General features: G+C 34.2%; 1 long non-coding RNA gene and 1 pseudogene across 1 annotated transcript in view; one reads left to right on the top strand and one right to left on the bottom strand.

Annotated features, from left to right (window-relative positions):
* Window positions 1-14,726: 14,726 nt before the first annotated feature.
* Window positions 14,727-17,055, bottom strand: LOC109439858 (HCLS1-associated protein X-1; annotated as a pseudogene).
* Window positions 17,056-17,903: 848 nt separating this feature from the next.
* Window positions 17,904-22,208, top strand: part of LOC141568296 (uncharacterized) — a 9,283-nt gene continuing 4,978 nt past the window's right edge. The window contains exons 1-3 of the long non-coding RNA XR_012491416.1: window positions 17,904-17,998; window positions 19,955-20,018; window positions 21,705-21,725. This is a non-coding gene — a long non-coding RNA (uncharacterized LOC141568296). The remainder of the gene's footprint in view (window positions 17,999-19,954; window positions 20,019-21,704; window positions 21,726-22,208) is intronic.

Below are 22,208 nucleotides of genomic sequence, written 5' to 3'. Positions count from 1 at the left end.
TAGCTTTTGGTTTAAAGTTTGCCAGGCATTATACACTTTTAGATATTATCTTGTTTATTGCCACAAAAACATCATACGGTTGCTCTCCTATCCATATTTTTGTTTAAGAAATTGAGACACCAAAACGTTAAGTAACTTGCCAAAATCAAATTGTTTGTTAATGGCAAAATACTACTTAAAATCAGATCTTTCTCATTACATGTGTTTCTATTTGATTTTATGTAATGCCCATGTCTTAACCTCCTGAGAGTTTGTAACGAAATTTAGCTATCAATTTAACATTTGGGCTTAAACGTGTATGATTTGTTATGTTTGGGTCAGAGGAAAGTGGAACGGGTGTGGGAAGAGGAAGCTGGTCTTTCAGAAATCATTATTTTAGGTGGAACTTAAAAGAATGTGTAAAATTTTGAAAAATGAGTCAATGAGAATAAAGTATCTGGCTGAAGTAAATATAGGTGCCTGAAGAGACAAATACCAACTTTGATGAGTTTTCTATTTTAAGACACACAGAGGTTATATAGTATAAGTTACTGTTGTAAGGATTTGACGGAGTCAGATCATGGATGCTTTTGAATTTCAGATACGCAATGTGACATAATTCACTGGAAATAGAAAAGATATTGGAGATTTGAAAGAAAGAAGGATTGTAAAATTTCTTGGGCTGTATGTCTTTAAGGCAATATCTCATGTAACTTAGTAAAGAAGGTTGTTATATCCTGTTATTATACTAGTCTAAGACAAACATTATGGTGACCTCAACTGGAGAGATGGTGCGGGGCATATCAGGCAACAGGAAGACAAACTTATTAAAATATGAGAAATGTGAGAAATCGGGGAAATAGATAAATAGAATATGCCTGGGTATTTGAAAAACCAGCCATGGTATAAACCACTATAAGAAACCAAGCTGAAATGAGAAAGAGGATATCTTACACATAGTAACTAGGAAGGTGTCCAGGAGGTGTTGTGAATTAAATATGATGCTCAAAGGAGAAATGCAAATGTATAGATGATATTTTTTAAGACAAAGCAATAAATGAACTTCCCCAGAGGAAAAGTGAGAGAGTAATTGTCAAAGACTAGAACTCAAGTATACCCTGTGATTCAGGGACTGGTACAGCAAAGGCAAGTCAGAAAAATACAGAGTATCAAGGAGACGGGAGTAGAGAGTGAGGGGAACCATGGGAGAAAATAGCGAGGAAAAAACAAGTGGAGTCAAGACTGAAAATGCTACACAGATGTGGAATGAGGTGGAAACAAAGAAGATATTTTGGATTTATGGAATTATTATCACTGTAACCATTGAGATATACTCCAACTGGTTCAGAACTAAGGAATGTGGGAGGAATTAAAAGTAGCATTACTCTTCTGACATTTTAGAAAAGGGGGTAAAACACTTACGGAATGGTATCTGTGACTATAGGGACAACCCAGATCACAGAAAGGTAATTCTTGGATAGAGATTTGTAGCTTAAAAGATACAGGTCAATGGTGAGAAACTGCGGAAACACACCAAAGAGATGGGAATAAACTCATGGAGCAGGTTCCAGAGGATCAGGGTCACAGCCAAAAGACTTAGACCTGTACAGACTGTACCAGTTTCTCTGACACAGCAGAAAAGGAGGAGAAGATGAATAAATATAATACATACTTTGAAATGCAGGGTAGAAAAGTTGACAGTAAATGGTCTTACTTTTGCAATGAGGTGGAGGATTGGGTTTTCAACTTAGTGAGGGAAGTGTTTATGGGTTTGGGATACTTAAAATATCGAACATTATTGGTTAATGTGAAAAATAAAGATGAATAACAAGATCCACAGTAGTAACTAATAACTAGGTGAGAGTAGACCTCAGATTATTTTCCTTACCCAAGTAGATTTATGGCAAGATGGTGGCAGTATACTATCAATAGGTCAAGGGAATTGTTGGGATGGAGAGAGGGGTTTGAATGTGTTTGTGTTAAAATGACTTGTCCTGAAATATTGGTTGAGCTGAGAAGGAAGGTTGAGGCATAAACCAGAACACTGAAAAAAGCTCGAGTGACTAGAGATGGGGAAAAAAGGCAAACACCAGGCCTCATGAGATTGATCAATCTCAAGAAATAAAGATTTGAGCTTTTTATCAGATGGGAATTTCAGCATCAGAGAAGAAGAGAATTTCTGGATGATAACTTGATCCAAACAATAGTCATGCATGCAGAATGGTGAAGAGAGGTGAAATGAAGGTTATTAAAGGCAAAGAGTGAAATATATTCCACACTAAATGCCTATGTTTGCCAGGCATTTTTCCCGTTGCTAAGAATGCAACAACGAATAAAAAGGCATAGTTCCTGTCCCTGAGGAGCGGAAAACCCTTGTTGAAAAACAAATATGAAAACCTCATTGTTGTGAAATGCAATAAATATTTTAACAAAGCTGTAATAAGGGGCAATAGGCACAAAGGAAATACCTAGTTCAATTTATTTGATGGATAGGGGAGGCAAAGAGGATCGTCATGAAGCCCTGAGTCCTGAGAAAGACCTTGAGGCCAGAAGAAGAAGTGTTTGACCTGAGAAGGGGAGAGAACTATAACTTAAAAGGAAAGGAAGAAGAGTGTTTTGGATATCAGAAACAAGTCACCACAACTAAATCAAGGAGTGAATCAGGGTCATGAAGTTCAAGGAAGGGAGTAGATGGAATGAGACTAGAGAAAGAGCAAGGCATGCTGGGCTCCTTAGGAACATGAATTTTCTTCTGTGGATAGTGGGGATTTATTGAAGGGTTTTAGGAAGGAGAGTGACCTTTAGAGAGTAACTACTTCTGTAGAACAAATGATAGCAGTGCACGTTAATAAAACGGGACTGCTCAAGTTTGGGCTCATAATTTTGTGGTGAGTTCAATGTTTATCAGCTAATGTTCATAGAAGAACAGAAGACGGAAGGAAGAAAAGAAAGTGAAGCCCAGAGAGGAGCAGGATCTTGCCCAAAGTACCCCAATAGTCTGAGGCAGGCCTCAAAAGTACTTAACATGTGCCTATTTACAAAAGCAGGCTTCAAGTTCTTTGTCTCTTTAGTGAATGATGTTCATACATGTAACTGGCTGATTGTGTTTCACATTGCTCATTTTTACAATGTTCTTTTCTTCTGTTCACTACCTGTAATAGATATATTCAGGACTTAAGCACAGGTAGAGGCCCTTCTAAAGTAAGTAAGTAAAATATTAGCATAATTGGTGATTTTCCTTCGTATTATCACTTGCGTTTGTATCATGCTAAATGTATGAGGGAGGGGACACTCCTAATTGTCATATATTTTATATTGCTTAGAAAGCCCAAGTCAGTGTCTATTGTGAATTTGAACTACTCAACTAATACTTATTCTAAAACTATGTCTATATTGAGCAAGGTGGAAGCCATGAAAAGAAATGATGAAGTAACCCTGCTGGCATAAGTCCAACTGAAAAGGCCATGTCTGCCCTGTGCATCCTATGTATTAGTTTTTGATTGCCAAAGGCACAGGCAAAAATGTGTGATTTCTAAGAAAAGAAATACAAAAGCAAGCCTGTGCTACCCAGTCAATATTTCCTTTCCATTTTCTCAGCAAAACGCCTTACATACTGTGCAATAAATATAGCATTTCCTTGTGACTCTTTCAACAATTTTGAATTACAGTAATCAGTATACTTATGGACTTATTTGGGCTGGAAATGTATGCAAAACCTAGATCAAGGAAATCACCAACAATACATTAGCGAAAAAGGTTTATCCAATAAAAAATTGAAAAGCCAGAGATTTAAGTCACACCAGGTGCCATTGGCCACGTAACCATCAGAACACAATCAGAAGTAAGGAGCAAGGTTCTATGTGGGCAACCCAAGGTCTCCTAATGTGTAACTTGTGTTGCCATTTTATAAGGGAAAATAAGATTTCATCTATTGAAATTTTATGACACCCTGGGTGAGGATCAAAATATAATCAAAGCAAAATGTTCTAGGACTATTTGTCATAAATAGAATTTATTCACCCCAAGCTCTTTCCCATATTGGGTGACATATCTGAAATGTTCAGGCATGAGATTTGGGAGAAGTGCAAAGGTAATACCTGAAGCCTATTAATAATACCCTTAAGAAAGAAAGCAGCTAGAAAAGCAAGATCAACAGTACACCAAAGGGAACAAAAATGTTCAGAAAATAAGAATTGTAAGAAACTCCACATATCATCCATATGGTGTTTTAAAGATGTTTTGTAGATGAGGAAACTGAAGAAGTGAGAATTTGCATTATTTGCTCAGGATCCCACAGCTATTTGGAGATAGAGCTGGTACAAAAAAGCCTGCTTCCTAAGTAATATATGAGGCACTGCTTAAGAACTTCCAAACATAGAGGGGAAAAGAAAGTAAAAGAAAATAATTAGTGTGTATTTGTGTAATTATTCAGTTTTATAAACAATATAACACATAATTTATTACTCTTAAAAATTATTAGAAAAGGATAGATATCTTAGAATTATTTATATAGATAATTGTTTTAATTCTTTCCATAAGATTTATCAAATTTAGTAATATATAATACTACTGATATCTGAAATAGTTATTTAAATAACTAATAAAGATATTCAAGAATCATAGAATAAGATTATCTGAGCAAGACAGACATCATGGAAACATAAAGCTCACGGTGCTAATTATAGGACCCACTCTTAATCCTAGCTATTCTTATGTTACATAGACAGTCATGTGCCACTTAAGTACAGGGCTGTGTTCTGAGAAATGCATCATTAGACAATTTCCTCCATGTGGAATGTCATAGAGTACACTTATATGAACCTAGATGGTATAGCCTATGGCTCCAAGGCTACAACCCTGGACAAAACAACACGAGATCAAATCAAGCACAAGTGAAATCATGCATCAAGAGAATCCATAAACACAAGATATATGATATGAGGCTGCTGTCAGCCTAACATGACATACTATTTCATAGAAAACTTTTTTAAGAAGTGGAAAGAGTACACTGTAACATAATGACTTAAAGTATAGTATAGTAAATCAAACCAGTAACATAGTTGTTTCTTATCATTTTCAAATATTATGTACTGTACACAATTGTACCACGTTTTTATACGACTGCATCTCAGCAGGTTTGCTTATACAAGCATCACCACAGACATGTAAATAATGCTTTGCTCTACCACATTATGATGGCTACGATCTGACTAGGTGATAGGAATTTTTCAGCTCCATTATAATCTATGGGAACATTGTCATATATGCCCACTATCATCGACCAAAAGGTCCTTATATGGCACATGTCTGTAATCATAAAATTTCACTCAAGTTTATCATGCATTTTTGAGCACATACTATATATTAGACCGAGGTTTCTCAACCTCTGTAGTATTGACATTTGGGGTTGGATAATTCTTTATTGTGGGGCTGTCTTGTGCATTGTGAGATGTTTAGCAGACCACTGGCCTTATCCATAAGATGCCAATAGCATCAACCACTAAGATATGAGCACCAAAAATGTTTCTAGAAATTTGCAAATCACTTCTGGGGAGGCAAAATTATCCCAAATTAGGAACCACCATGCTAGATGATGCAAAAGGTCATATAATGATATAAAGATGTAGATGGCATGGTTCCTGCTAATAAGAAGATCATGACTGTGGAAGACAGATCATGACTTTGACATGTAAGTAATTTTCATCACTCCATAATCTTAATTTCACCCTTCCCACTCTCTTCCACCATTTGTATCTACTGAGTATATCCCTTTTAATATCTGAAGTAAAAAATTATTTGAATCCCACAAAAACTTAGACCCTCCAATGAGCTTGTCAATTTTTCAATGCCCCTTAAACTCCTTATGTCTAGATGTCACTCTTTTTCCACTTTGAATTTCATGGTAAGCATTATTAAAACACATTCACCTATATACTCAAATCCCTTACTCGTCTTTGATTTAACTACACTGACTTTAAATCATTTCCTAGGTTAATCCAAATTCTACCTTCTGCCCCTGTGAATGTAGCTGAGAAAAATACACTGAATCATGATAAACATTCTTGCTTTAAAATGAAGTCCAAAAGTCACATTACATATTGACTCAAACTTTCCTAGAATATTATTTAATACCCAGAGCAACAATACTTCTTCCCTACCTGTATGTCCAATAGCAGATAGCTTTGCTTCTTATTTTATCGAGAAAATAGAAGCAATCAGAAATGACATCTTCAAAATTATGCCAAAAAATAACTCCTCCATCTATTTATTTCTCCAAATACTATGTTATTCTTCAGGAGTTATTGCTGCTCTTAGCAAACCCAAATGCCAATCTTGTGCACAAGAAACCATACTTTCCTGTTAACTCAAGGATCTGCATTTCATCTCTGTTTTCCACTCTTTACTTCCTTCTTATCAACATTTTATAATTTCTCCAATCTAAGAAAACATACCCTTCTCTTGATTACATTCCCTTGGTAACGCTACCCCATTTCTCTCCTAATCTTTGCAGGGATAGGGGAAATACCTTTTTCAAAAGTTGTGCATACTTGGTATCTCCAGTTTCTCTTCTCTCGTGTTTTTTTTTTTTTTTTTTCTTGTTATCAGATTTTTACATCATCTGCAGTCCACAAAAACTTTTAATAAGGTCAAAATTTGCATTCATTTCTCTAAATCCAGTGGTTATTTCTAGGTCTTCTTACTTCTGCTCTCACCAACATTTGACATTTGTGACACTGTCTTTGTTTAGCTCCCATGTCACTATACTCTCCCAATTCTTGCACCTTTTTGGTCACTCTATCTGTCGCGGAATCACTGATAGTTCCTTTTCATTTAGAGGACATGTGATGAAAAGTGTCCTAGGGTTCATTCTTGGAATTCCCTTTTCTGTCTGTACTCATATCTCTGTTGAATTTATCCAGGCTCATGTTTTTAATTATCATTAGTTTATGTCTCTTAAATTTAGCTGCAAACCAACCTCTCCCCTATATTCCAGACCTGTATGTCCAACAGGATAATCTCCTTTGATGTCTTAATAGGAAATATCAAACTTAACATATCTAAAACTGATCTCCTGACTTCCCCCAAACCTCGCTACTCTTACAAACTTTCCATTACACTTGACTTTCTGTCATCCTTTAGACCAAAAACTACTTAGTCATCCTTGACTCCTCTCCTTTTTCTCACACCCACATGTGATCCATTAGCAGATCTCTTTGGCTCTGTTTTCAAATGGTATCCAGAACCTGTCACTTCTACCACTTTCATTGTTACCGCTATGGTTCAAGCCACCATTATTATATTTTCCTTGGATTACAGGAATGGGCTAATGAGTTTCACTACTTCTTCCCTTCATTAAATGAGAAGTCAGAGTGATGCTCTTAAATGCAATTCATAGTATTTCACTCTTGCATACAATCTTCCATTGGGTTACCTGTCACTTCTTTGCATTAAGATTCCATCCACATCATTAAAATGACATAAAATACCTTAATTCACCTGGCCTCATTATTCCTCTCAGACCTCATGTCCTGTACTCCTCATTTAGTTCCTGCTCTTGTTGTACTGGCCTCTGCTAGTCCATGAGCATACTAAATGAGCTGCCACCTGAGGGCTTTCCATCGGATCTTTCTCAGTGTAGAATTGTTTCCCCTCTTCTGTTCTTAAGTCTTTCTTGACCTTTTCCTTGAGGCTTTTTCTAGCTATGTTACTCAATACTCCTGACATTTCCCACTCCACTTCCTTTACTTATTTTACTTCTCAGTATGTAATACAGTCTAAATACCATCTATTTTACTGTTTTTAATTATGACTGTTTTCTCCCTGTCTACAACTGTTTGTGCTTCTGTTGCTCTGTACATTTATAAATTGGTATCCCTTAAAAAGAACATAAATTTTATGAGGGACGTATACCAAGAGCCCATAACAGTGCATCTAGTTTAGTTTAAATAAGTTTAAATGTTTTATGCAGTAAGTTTCAATGTTCATTTAAATAGCTTAAATAACTGTTCAATGAGTGAGTGAACTGAATGAAGCTATGTTATTGACTAAAGTACAGCATCAGTGTAAATACTCTGTCAATGAACACACCCAAGTAAGCAATTACTATACTTATCTGACTCTTGGAGGATATCTTCACAGAGATGTTCAGGTTTCAACTTTGTCTTGGAAAGCATATGAGTATAGGGGTTCATCAGGAAGTCTGAAGAGAGGGCATTCTCTGTCACCTGTACTTGGGAAAGTCATGAGGACATGAAATTATTGAATGGTTTCAGGACAAGTTGTGGGTAAGACATAAGGAGACACAGAAAGTAAAGCCAGAAATAAGTCCCAAAGAAGATATGGAATAGCCTTGAGTGCTCTGTTAATATCTTGGGTAGTTATGCTGCATATAATATGAAGCCATAAAAATATGTTTTGCAGGAATATGACTCATCACATCTGTTTTTTGCAAAATATTCCTGAGAATAATATGGATAATGACCTGAACAATACAAGGTTAGAAGTTCAGAGACCAATTAGGAAACAAATTACAATTATTTAAGGAAGAGAGTGACATGAATGAGCCACTGCAAACACTGGTAGCTATCGCTATCATCCTTCCACAAACCGCAAACCCCTCTAAAACTTTTCTCGTAGAACCAGCTTCTGCACAAAACTCTCCTAAAATGAGACGGTCCCACTAAAAACCTGTCTGATTTTGGAATTTTGTTTCTGTTTAATTATACTTTCAATAAGATAATTCAAATTCTAGTTTTAGGAAGTTCTAAAGGTCTCCTAATATTTGGCAAAAATGACTCACAACAGCACATATTCATCGCATTAATTTTGCCATAACCATTTATCCACCTAATAATTATTCCCAGGCAATTCTAAACATCAATTGGCCCCTTAAATATTCATTGGCTTTTCCTCTGCACAAACAGGAGCTCTTAAGGAACAGCTATGGCTGTATGATTTCAAGAAATTTCTACAATATTAGGCTTAAATATCTATAATAGGATAAAAGTAAGAACTCGGAGATGGTGTGGGCATTTCTTAAGCTGTCACACATGACAGGCCTTACCCACAGTACTTTATGGACATTAATTTATATAGTTCTATCAGTAAGTGACACTAAAAAAAATAAGTATCCTGCCAGGATATCAGTTTTCTGTACATGGGATCATGAGAGTTTCAGTTTAGTCTACCTGACTGTAAGACTGCATATGAAAAATTACATGGAAATTGATATATTGGTAATTACACAATCCTCTTCTCTCCTTCTTACTTGTAAATATATTTTCATTTCTGTAAACTATTTTTGTTTGAAATCTGAATTAACTACATAAATTCTTTAATTCTACAGTTCACTTTATGAACGTAGACACACTTTTAGTGACTTTTACATAATGAGCAGCTGTTTGTTAGGTTCACTTGGTATAAGGTGACCTGATCTGATTCATAGACATGGTTCAGTTTGGGATAGTTATTGCTGATTTATTTTCTTCTAGATCAAAATCAAGCAACATGAGCAGCAGTGGGCAGTTCTCCAAAATCCCCAAGTTTATGGCCAACATCAGCTGGCTTGTAACCCATGGAATCACATTGAAACAACTCCCTATTACTTTATTCCTACTCTAGGGTGTCTACTTCTCTTAACCCTCAAAATTAAAATGATAGCTGTCGAAGAGAAAAGTTTTAACATGTGAATTTAAAGAAATTTTGCAGTGAATTTACAGAAATTACATTTCAAATATGTGTTTGTTACACAATAACAATAAATATAGTAATGAGAAAAATGGAAGTGATTCTTCATTGGATTTAAAGTTTTCTTTTGTGTGTTTGTGTATTATTTCACTGAAATCTTAGAGTAATTCCTTGTTAGACTGGGTAGAGATTAGTATTTTCATATTACAAAACAATCTGTTACTTAAAATTATTCACTGTCTTCCCCAAGCTCTAATTATTATTTTAACGTTGTTTTGCAAAATCCAACATCAACATTGTCTTACAGAAGTTTTATTTTTCTAACGTGACAAGTAAATAGCAAAGTAGAGACCTGACCCCAAGAAGCTGACAATTTATTTTAAACAATTTAAGATTTGGATTCATAAGTCCTATTTCTGCCATGAGCCTCTTATACTTCGCTTTTCTGGGTGTCATATGTCTTTGATATAAATGAGATTCTGAGATAATAGTACAGAGCCAATAGAGAAAACTAACCAATTCAGGCTGCTCGTTTAAATGATAATGCATTAAAAATATATTAAATATGAACAGAACTATTCAGTTTGTATTTAAATGTATGTTAAGATTCTTCTTAAGAGAAATCTTGAAAATTTGAGTTTATGTTACCAGTTGATGATTTGGTTAATTCTTTCAGTCCTAATATTAAGAAATAATAGAATAAGAGAACTTAGATCCAGAAGAAAAATATGAGCAGTATTCTATGGTAATGCACACACAAAAAAGTGTAGTGGTCAGAGATTCTGCAGAAGTAAGACTTGTAGGATAATTAGAAATAGCAGGACGGCATTTTGAGGTGAAAATCTATAAAGTTTACAGTTCCACTATGAAACAACCTGGAGGTGACAGAAAATCCTCAATCCTATTTTTGAGAGATTTGATTTAAAATGATTTTTAGTAAACACACAATGTGATATATAGATGATGTATTAGAGAATTGTACACCTGAAATCTTTGTAACTTTACTAACAATCGTCACCCCCAACAAACTTTAATTAAAAAAAAAAGTAGCTCTTTTCTAAAGCTCTTTTGCTAAAAATATTATTTGAGTAAATCTAGATTTCAATTAGATCCACGTATTCTAATTGTAGGAAGTAGTAGCACCTTCTGATGACTACTAAACTGTCAGTAAAAACAAGAATACCTAAGAATGTTCCATCAACATTTGCAGAAATGAGTATTTCTCATTGGATGAGCAAACACAAATGTTGTTTTGGGGTAATACATGGCAGAAGATGAACGACAATTTTTATTCATTTAGCCACTCATTTAACAAATATTTTATTGCCTACTCAGATACTAATAGTATGATATTATACTTTAACAGTTTATATATATATATATATATATATATATATATATATATATATATATATACACACATATATATACACACACATATATACATACAGACACACAGACATGCATATATATGCTATTTATTTGGTTATAGATAACTAAAATATGTCTATATATAGATATATACAAATCCATAGGTAGATATCTAATATATATATACATATGCTAGTTAAAAAATATTTAATTGCCTACTCATATACTAATAGTGTGATACTATACTTAAATTTATATATATATATATATATATATATATATATATATATACACACACACACACAGACATACATATATATACAATACATATATATATATATATATATATATATATATATATATATATACATATATATATATTTATATATAAATATATATAAAAATAACCAAGTAAATAGCAGACATAAATAGCATATATATAATAGCAAGTATATGCTATTTACTTGGTTAAAGATAACTAAAATTACCTACAAATAGCTACTCTGCACCAGGCCAAAATGCACATGCATTTACAGGATTATACATTTTGGAGCTAATCTGTTACTTTGTTTTTCTGAATAAGTCTGACTGGAAAAATCCAATTTCTACATGTGTTCTTTCATCATTCATATCACAGCCCACTACCACCGCGTTTTGTCAGGATAATAAAAAAAGACAGTGCACAATAAAAGAAAGATGCTGTGTAGTCTATGTCTTGTGATACTTGTCTTCCTAATTGACATTTGTTGTGACGTTTGCAATTCCTAACTGGTAAGCATTCTTTCATTGTGTTTCTGAGTAATAAAACTATGTAACTGTTTTTTTTCTTTCTACAATAAATAAATTTGAAGCACAATCTTATGTGTGTAGTCTATTTAAATTTTTAATACTGACAGAGTAAGTTGACATAACCATTCCTTTCACCACTTCCTTTTCCCAGTTTGGATAATACTGAGTCAACTTTACACAAGAGATTCTTTGAGGTCAAATAATTCTAATTTAGTTCATCATATTTCATATCCTAAAAATATATGGTCCACACATATACAGCCTGCTGGGTTATTTTGAACTATTTAACAGTTCTCTGATTTGTTCCCGATTTAATTTCCCATACTACCTAAACTTTCTCCAGGGTACTCATAATTCCTGAGTCCATAGAAGCCAGAAGATAACCCCTTAATGTTACTACAAAACAATAGGCAAGCAATGAGAACATAAATGATGTAAGGCTCTCCGTTAGTTGTGTCTTCAATGACTTTCATTCAACAAATATTTAACTGAATGACTTGTCTATGGAGTGCCTGACTGTCAAGCACTATTCTGGATCCTGAAGACGCAGCAGGAAACGAAAGAGACAAAATCCATGCCTTCATGGAGCTTACGTTATAATTGGGAATGGCAAAGAAGAAATACACAAATAATACATATACCTCAGGTGGTGATAAGTGCTCTAAAGAAATAGAAGGCTGGCAGGGTAAGGGCACAGAGGATGTTTTAAGTAAGAAAGTTCAGAACATCTTCTCTGGTAAAGTGACACTTAAGGAAAAATATAAATTAAGCATGGGAGTGAGCATAGAGGAAGAAAATCCCAAGTAGAAAGAATAGCAACAGCAAATTAATTGCAAAATTATGTATGTTTAGGGAATTTTAAAAAGACCAGCTGGGTAGGGAAGAAGGCAAGAAGTGGATAGAAAGAAACTATGTGGATAGAAAAGTCACAGAGAAAGGGGTGTGCAAATTATTAAAGCTCCATGGGTCAAGTTTAGACTTTGATTTCAGGTGGAAACCATTGGAAAAGGATATGATCTTTATTTATATTTGAGAAGGAAGCCAGGGGTGAAGAAATGATACTTTCTTTACTTTGACCTAACAGAAACCTCTGGGCCATTGGCCTTTCCATATCCTTTATTTTCTTTGTTCATTTTAAATTTTATTTTATTCTAATTTAGGATTTCATGTTTATCACTTAGTACATATTTAAAATAACTAAAATGACTCCTGTGAATCTCTGGCTTTAAGTAACCCTACTTGATAAAAATCTCAATCCTGGACAGTCCTTAAATTTACTTACACTGTTGTCATTCCGAGCACACTCAATTCTACAGGAAAAAAAAAATGTTTCTTTATGTTTCCTAGACATAGAATACAATACTGCTTACAAAATCATTTTCTCATTCTTGCATGTACTCTAATGCTTTTCCTTCAGTAAACAATAAAAAAATAACATTAATTTCTGAAACTTCTTAACCCTTAGTCAATGCTAGAATACAGTCACCTATTTTGTAAGAAAATTGATTACATTTGGCATAATTGCTTTCAACTTCCTACCCTCACTTTTCTGTAAATTGATGTATATCTGATCGGATTTCTACCTTATTCTCTCCTGTTTTATAATTTCAGGTGACTCTCATACTTTACAAAGATGTTTTATTACTGTGCTGTTTTTTTAGATGGTATATGTATTTTTTTATTTGGATTCTATTTATCTCAGAAATTTTTGTAGTTTTCAGTGTTCGGCTTTTGCACTACTTTTGTTAAAACTATTAAGTATTCTATTATTCATTGTGCTATTATGAATAGAATTGGTCTTTTAATTTCATATTCAGATTGCTTGTTGACTATATGTAAAAATACAAATTTTTGTACATTGATCTTGTATTTTGAAACTTTACTATACTCAGTTATTATAGATTCTAAATTGTTTTGTTGATTCCTTGGAAAGTTTTTTCTACACATAAGGTTATGGCATCTGTAAATACAGTTTTGCTTTTTCCTTTCTATTTCATATATCTTTCATTTAATTCTCAGGCTTTACTGTACTAGGTACAGCCTCCAGAAAAATGTTGAATAGTCGTGGTAAGAGCAGATATTCTGGTTTTATTCCTCATGTTAATTGGAAAAGCATGTCTTTCACTATTCAATATGTTTGCAATAGGTTTTTGTTGAACCCCTTTTTGAGACCCCTTTCATGTCTAAAAAATGACTGTCATGCTCTCACATTTCAGTCAAATTTACTTGAGTATACAGTTGCAGTTTAGAAATAATTTTCCTTATTTTAAGAGTAAAGCTACATTGTCTTTTAATTCCAGTGTTGCTGTTATAATTTGAGAACGTTATGATTCCTGATTCTCCGTATGTGATTTCCCTCCTCTCTCGTCATTTAGATTGTCCTTTGTCTCCAGTGTTCTGAAATTTCATATGATATGCCTTAGAGTGGGTTTATTTTCATCCTTGGAATCTAGCTGTGGTGGGTCCTTTAAGATCAGAAAATAATATCCTTCACTTCTGAGACATTTTCTTGACTTACTTCACTGATGATTTATATCATTCTAGTTGTCTTATCTTTGTTCCTCCTGTTTTCTCTCTCTATCGTTATGGTCTACTTTTTTGTTGCAGATCTCTTCAACTTTGTCATCCAAACCTTTTAATAGTTTTTCATTTCTGTCATAACATTTTTTTTAACTCCGTAAACTTTATTCTGTTTATTCCTCTTTTGTAGAATTCTGTTCTGGTTTTATGGGTACATCATCTCATATTTCTAAAGACAGTTAATATTTGCATCCTTGCTAAATGTTCATCTTTCTGCATAGTCTGTTGCTCCCAAGTTGCTTCTTTTGTTTGTGTGCATCTCCATCCTTCATGTCGGAGGCTGTCCACAGATGTCTGGTAACCGGTGGCTCTGTTGATATTTATGGCAGTACTCTAAAAGCATCTTTGGGACCACTGTGTGCTTCAGGATTGGTTGTTGTGGTCTCTTTCTGGCCCTCACTGTCCAGCACAGTCCGGAGCTCCTCTAGTGTCCATCTGGCCTAGTGATCTTGGTCACAGGGATGCTTTTCAAATAAGATTTGGGCTGAGCCCCTCTGGGGAAACCTGGGAATCCAGATCCTTGTTGTTTCTGGTTATAGGATGAGGGAGGGCCACATATCATCAAAGCTGTGAAAAGGTCCCTGGGAGACTCAGTCTGATACTGGTTTTGGGGAGTCAGTTCTTGCATCACTCTCTAAGACCCTCCTCAAAGATCACGGGCTGGTGAGTACCTTGATATTTAAACACCGAGTTCTGAAGCATGTGTCTCTCCTATCATCTCTCAGCAGGTGTCCCTGACTCAGGACCTGTAAATCAGGAGGACGGGAAGGCAAGGTCAGGCCCTCATGTCGCTGGAGATGTTATTGAAATCCAGTACAAGGTCTTTGAAATCAAAGTTATGGAATCACATTCCTCCATCTGGGCTGAAGCCAAGGCCAAAGCCAAAGCCAAATTCCTTTGGGATCTTGAGATCCCCCAAACCTCGAGCCCCCCCGGCCCCACGTGGCTCCTTCTTCTTCCCCATCATCCTCATCTTCATCTTCAATCAAACCTCCAAACAAAGGATCTCTGTGACTCTGAGGTCCAGAAGAGATAAAAGGCCCCAAAAGAGATCAAAGAGGCTCATTCCCACACCTGCATCCAGAGTGGAACCTCTGGAGGCCCATTCACACCTGTGGGGAGCCTGTGCTACACTGTCAGAAATTGAGAAAACACTGTGCTTTGGTTTTCATTTCATGCTTCATCCACAGAGAAGTTTTTAATTAGGATATTTTTCCTAGTGAAGATTGTGTTGATAAATTGGTGGGTAGGCTTCAACATACTAGTTTTAGCAGGGGTGCAAACATTGGGCCTATGACATAAGATAAGCTTCTGCAGGGCAGAAAATAAGACATAGTCACTTTGTATTCCCAATGCTCAAGAGGTTTTATGTTATTAATAGGCAGTCATATGTTGTTCTATATTTGTCAGTTGAAGTATTTTTCATTTTAGTAATACACACAGGAATATAGCACAAACTGAATTTTTAGTTAAATACATAATCATCATGGATTTTCTTCATAGATTGTAAATCATACTTTCATTGTATGATAGGAAAAGGAGGAAGAGGAGGGGGAAGGGAAAACAAGAGGGGAGGAAGTGTAGGAGAAGGGCAATCCAGCATGAATATCACCATAAATACGTTTAGTAATTCAACCTCTTGTCACCAAATTAATGCCATACTTGTGATATAGCAGTTACTCTTTATTGATTTTTCCCTTGTATGAATGACCTTGGCATTTTCAAACTCTGTGGTGGTTGGTAATAAAGGCTATACCTGTTTTACTTAATTATAAAATAACAGACAATTTCTGATCCATCAATATTCTAAAATGACCAACTGTTCCTGGATGATGAAATCCTAAGTAACAAAAGAAGGCTACTCCTGTGTTCAGAGTTCACCATTCTTGTTTCCTTCTGTCATACATAATCCCCACACTTCCTACTGTGTTAAAGCAGAAAATAATGCCTATATTTTGATGTCCCAACCTAAAATATGGGTGAGTTAAGTTTAATTGTAGGTTTTAAATGTGCATATTAACAGCTATTAATTTTTATTACCTGGCAGTTGTTTTTATTATTGTTGTTTGGTAGTGCCAAAGAATAGTAAAAAATAAGGAAATCATTTGACATTTCTAAAATGAATAAAGCAGTACTTTTTTTTTACATCAGAGTTTTCAATATATACTAAACCTTAGATATCTTTCTTCCATTGACAATATGCTAGAGATTAGATTTGTTTTGCATTGAGAAGGCTTAGAAATCAATGACAAAAGAATAAGAATGATTTAAATTAAATTGGGCTTTCTTTATTTGCCTTAATGAAACATTTATAATGTTTTGTATACCACCATGAGAATACCAATATATCTTAATGGGGTTGTTCAAGAACACCATAGAAGATTCACCTGATAAATATTGCCTAAAACACCTGATACAAAATGAAACCTTACATTTTATTTATAGGGTCAAAAAAATACGGTTATGAGTCCATTATCTGGTTCCTCAAAAAATATGGTACACAAAAGATCACCTGGAGATATTGATAAAATGAGATTTCTATTGCACCTCCTAGAATCTGATTCACCATATCTGGAAAGAGGGCCTATGAGTTTACATTTCCAGCATATCCTCAGGTGATGCTGATTCTGATGGTCTCTTGAACCACATTTTGAGTAATAATGGACTAGGACATAAAATATATCTAACTTAAATTTTTTCTTATATTCAGTTCTAAGTACATTGCACTATCCAACCAGTAGCAAAGCATTGAATTTTTATACAAATTTGCCTAGCGACTTAGTGAAGACTAATTTTTCCTTCTATCTAATGTAGTTGTGTTAATACATGGCTTCCAGGGATGTACATGCCCTCCTATTATAAAACTCAAAGGAAGTAAATTAGAGACCAAAACATACGCATCCAGTTACTATGTGAGATACATAGTAGTGAGCTTGTGTGGTCATCTGACTTTAAAAATAAGAATTGTTTTATTATGTAATACTCAATGGATTAATGAAGTTTGGCAAACATTTCAATATACTTTAAGACTTAAAATACTCTATAGGCAGTAGAATAGATGTACATTGTAATAATTTGTAAGAGATACGTTTGAAATAAATGATGACTCCAATTTTATTATGCCAGTTGTCATCATATATTAGAGAAGCAGTAAACGTTTGATAAGATGGTATCATTTTTGGCATAGAGTTGTTCCGTCTTGGACATGGCTTTGTTAAAATAGGGCAGATGCTGTTTTCAGCATTTCAGTTCATTTCTACACTTGGTTTATTTTAACATACTTTACCCTTTGTCTTATTCACACGTACCTTGACTAATACTGGGATTAACATGTAACGGGTACAATTGTTCCCTGGTCACTCTGCTTCACAGTCTTCTACTGTAAAGTTTAAGTTTATTTTTAGTGTCTGAGGAGACAGATTTTGGGCATTATTTTCAGTTGTATAATTTGATCTCATAATTGACATGATTTTAAAAAAACAAATGGAGGATTTCAGTATATATATACGTCAGTCCTCTAGAAAATCACATCATTTTTTAGGGCTTCAGAACTTCAGCTTCTCAGACTCTTGCATCGCATCTTGGATAAAAGGTAATATACTCATGTACAACCTAATGTGATATCTAATTCTAATTTTTGACTGCTAATAAGTTGTAAACCATTTTAAATGTATATTGTTTATTGATAATTTCTCTTAAAGAAACAATTTAAAGAAATTATGACTTTATGTCAGGATCTGAAGGTGAAGTCAGGATCTCAGTGCTTCTGGATTGACAGCAATCATTGTACCAAGCGAATCATGTGGAACAAGGAGGGCATGTGCTCCATCGTCTCTATTGATGGGCTATCCTAGAAATCTTTTTACTTCCTTGACTAAATATATGATATCTGCTGTGTTAATAATTACCTTTACCTGTAACTGAAACTTGAAGTTCAAGTTTTATAAGAAAATTATCTGTTGAGTAGCATAAACTCTCTTTTTGCAAATGTGTGTATTGTGTCAAAGATTTAAGTAATCTTTCTCAAGGTTACTTTATTACCATCACTAATTCATTTTCTATTACTTTTCTATTGGTCTTTTCGTCATCAAAATAGTTTCTATTTTTCTGCATAGTTAACACTGTATAACAGACTATTTTGTTTTAATAGTTCATTTCAATTAACACATTTTCATTTCATTAGTTATTTGGCTGAAAAAGAAGCTTTTCTTCTAAGTCAAATTTTATCATTGTGTTCTTTGGCTAATATTCTTTCAAAGCCCCTAAGCTATCCACCTGTCTATCCATCTGTAGGAGACTAATTTCTGTGAATTTCCCTCAGTCCTCTACTTTCAATGAAATGTGAGGCATAAATGACACTAAAAGTTGCATCTTTTTTGTGTCAAACATGACTGAATATTTGGTAAGTGGTAGGTGATAGAAAAACTTCATTAGGTAATATATAGTTTTCTCACTTTTTCTAATGCCACAGTATTGAGTTTAAGGCAATGAGGCAACATCAGCTGATAAGGAACAAGGGAAATACATCAGTCCCAAATTCTGCTTTACATGTTAGAGATGTAGAGTTATTAGGCAGGAGAATATTTCTTCTATCATCAGACAAAAGATGTCACTGTAATGTTCTTTCAAAACTGATAGCCAAAAATTATCAGGGGAGTGAATAACCTTTTCCTGATTATTTACCTTATAGTTTGCAAACTCTTTTGATTTAGAAGTCTATAATTGAGAAATAAATAATCTGCTCTACTTGTTTTTCAACAGCAACAGAAGTAGATTCTTGTATATACTTAATTACAAAAACCTATCAAAGACTCTTTGATTTGGTTAACTTTGGTGAATAAGATTATTTGGAGATTAAATCATCTTTACCAATTCAGTTTCTTAAAGTGTCTACAAACATTTTCTCTGAAACTTCTTTTTAACTTGACTTTATCCATTATTATTAATTTTCTTTTATTAAGGTTATACCACCTACACAGTTTTCAAGCCAGAAACCTGAATCATTTTCTTTATTATAAAATCAGTCCCTATTGCTTGACATTCTACCTTCCAAACATTTGTTTAAACTCAGCCTTAATTATTATCCCTACTGTCATTATGTAAGGCCCCTATAATCTCACAACAATCTAAGTGGTCAACCTGTTTCCGATTTTGTCCTTCTTACCTGCTGAACTGATTCATTTCCAAACATGCTATCCTCTCTCTCATTTTTGTTTCTTTGCAGGCTCTCAAAACCTTACTTATCCTACATAATCCAGCACAAGCTTTATATTTTTCTTTATTTTAATATCCACCCCCATTAGCTTGGTGTATTTAAGATGTCCATTTTGTGTGTTTCTGTGGAACTTTAGTATTTCCATACTGCCACACTTACCTTTAGTTGCAAATGTCCCCTACTAGTCTCAAGTTCCGTGAAGTCAGGCATCACATTTCATTGTCTTTGGATTTCTAGTATGTTTCACAAGGCTTTGGAGCATAGTTTGATAAATAAATCATTTGTAAGTGCAGGAACGAATGTGCTATTGACCTGTCACATGTGCTTTCACAGAATTCAGCCAAATATGAAGATCTTTGTCCTTGCCTTCATCATGGCTCTCACGGTTGCCATGACTGTAAGTAAATCAGAAATTTTGAAGAATGTGTTCTCAGTAATAATGCAAAGATTCGTATTTCTTGTTTTCTGGACCATATTTGCATTGCCTGAACATGGTTTTATTGATTTTAATGTTTTTATATGGACATTTTCTTTTAATTAACCTATGTAAGTTCACTAAGCACTTAGAATCTATTTCTTGAGTACACACACAGACACGCAGAGAGACATTAACATATGGACACTCTAGTGTAATTAGCTTAATGTAAAACAAAATTTTAAAAAGAGCTCCATAAAGATGTGTGACTAGGATGCTAATAAAAGAGACTTAACTATTAAAAGATCTAGACCTACCAAATGTCAAGAGTTCCAAGCTGGTATTGTCATTTATTACTGTGTGTCACCAGGTAAAATTTGACCCCTCTGTAACTTTTCCTTCCTCTTCACCTCCCCGTCCTCCTCTTCTACCTTTTCCCCCTTCATCTTCTTCTCCTCCTCCACTATCTCTTTCATGTCCTTTTTTTTTCCTACCTCTCGACTTGTTTTCTCTTCTGTTAAAATTAATGGTATCTCAATTGGATTGTTTGGCATTTTGTTCTTGAGTTATGAGTTCCTTCTATATTTTGGATATTAGCCCTTTATTGGAGCCATTGTTTACAAACATCTTCTCCCATTCACTTGGGTGCCTCTTTGTTTTGTTGTTGGCTTCTTTTGTTGTGCAGAAGCTTTTAGTTTGATATAATCCCATTAATTTACTTAGCTTTTAATTCCATTGCCTCTGAGGTCAAATTCATAAAATCCTCTTTGAACCTAAGGTCCTTAAGTTTAGTACCTATGCTTATTTCTACGCAGTTTATTGCTACAAATCATATGTTTAGGTCTTTGGAAGAGGGGATGATAGAAGATGGTAAAAAGGTTGAACTATATGGTGACGGAAGGAGAACTGAATCTGAGTGGTGAACACAATGTAATATATAGAGGATGTGTTATAGGTTTGTACACTTGAAACCTATGTAGTTTTGTTGACCATTACCACCCCAACTAATTTTTAAAAAAAGTAATGGTATCTTTCACTTTGGTATTCTTTGTATCTAGTTACTGAGAAATTCATGAAAAAATAATACTTTAAACTATCCATAAAGTTCTAGTGGATGTTACAAATACAAATTGGTTATGACAACAGAGTTTATCACATTATTTTCTGTAAAACAAGAGAAGTGGAAAAATTAAAATCCAGGAAGAGAGAAGAATATAACCATAACACCAGCCTCTATCAGCACAATCAATATTTGCATGGAGGTAGATCTTCGGCAACTTAAAACATATTTATATTAAAAAAACACTGGTCTTGAGCAAATATAAAGTTTAACTTTCCAATTTCACTCTCCTAGTCACAGTGATAGATTTTCCTCCTTTACATACACAGAAGAAATTTGGCCCAGAGTGAATTCATATTGGAATGTATCAAATTAATTACAGCAAAATTCTACTCTTCACTCACTTTAAAAGTGCCACTAAAAAAAAATAAAAATAACCACCTAGCTTAATGTTCAGTTACCTAAGACACATTAAACAACTAGCTTAATGTGTCAGTTACCTAAGACACTTTGCCTCCATTTTGTTTAATCATAATGTAGCAGCTAAGTGCATTTTTCATTCAATCTGGAGTTGTAAAAATCATTATTTTCTTCTTCTCTTTTTCAAGAGTGCTGATTCATCTGAAGAGGTAAGTCACTTTCATTTACTGAAAAACTCAATAATTAAACATGTATCACAATATTAATCTCTTCTTTTTTTAACAGAACTCTCCTTGTACAAGAAAACCTGTAAGTATTCCCCTTATAATGTGGTATAATAAAACATATATTATTCTCTGAGTATTATTATATAAGGAAAATCAATACTTATCTCTGAAACATATCTATATAATGAATGGCTAAAGTATACATTGAGTTTATTTATTTTTATATACTGGTAAAGGACCCATTCTTCTTGTGTACTGGTAGTATTTGCATGGAAACTCATAATGCCACCTTGAAGAAATCAATTGTTCTCTCAGAATGTAAGTAACTTTTTGTGGTAAATAATTGCCTTGGCCTAAAGAACAGCTGAAATTCTAATTCTATTAAGCAAAATATATGACTAATGGAACATAGAGACTGCTAAAAACACGGCATATAAATTTTCACAATCTGATTCTTTTGAAGGG

Source organism: Rhinolophus sinicus, linkage group LG02 (genome assembly GCF_036562045.2).
Source record: "Rhinolophus sinicus isolate RSC01 linkage group LG02, ASM3656204v1, whole genome shotgun sequence".
NCBI lineage: Eukaryota > Metazoa > Chordata > Mammalia > Chiroptera > Rhinolophidae > Rhinolophus > Rhinolophus sinicus.
Note: the sequence above shows the minus strand (reverse complement) of the source record. Positions and strands in the feature narration are given on the sequence as shown.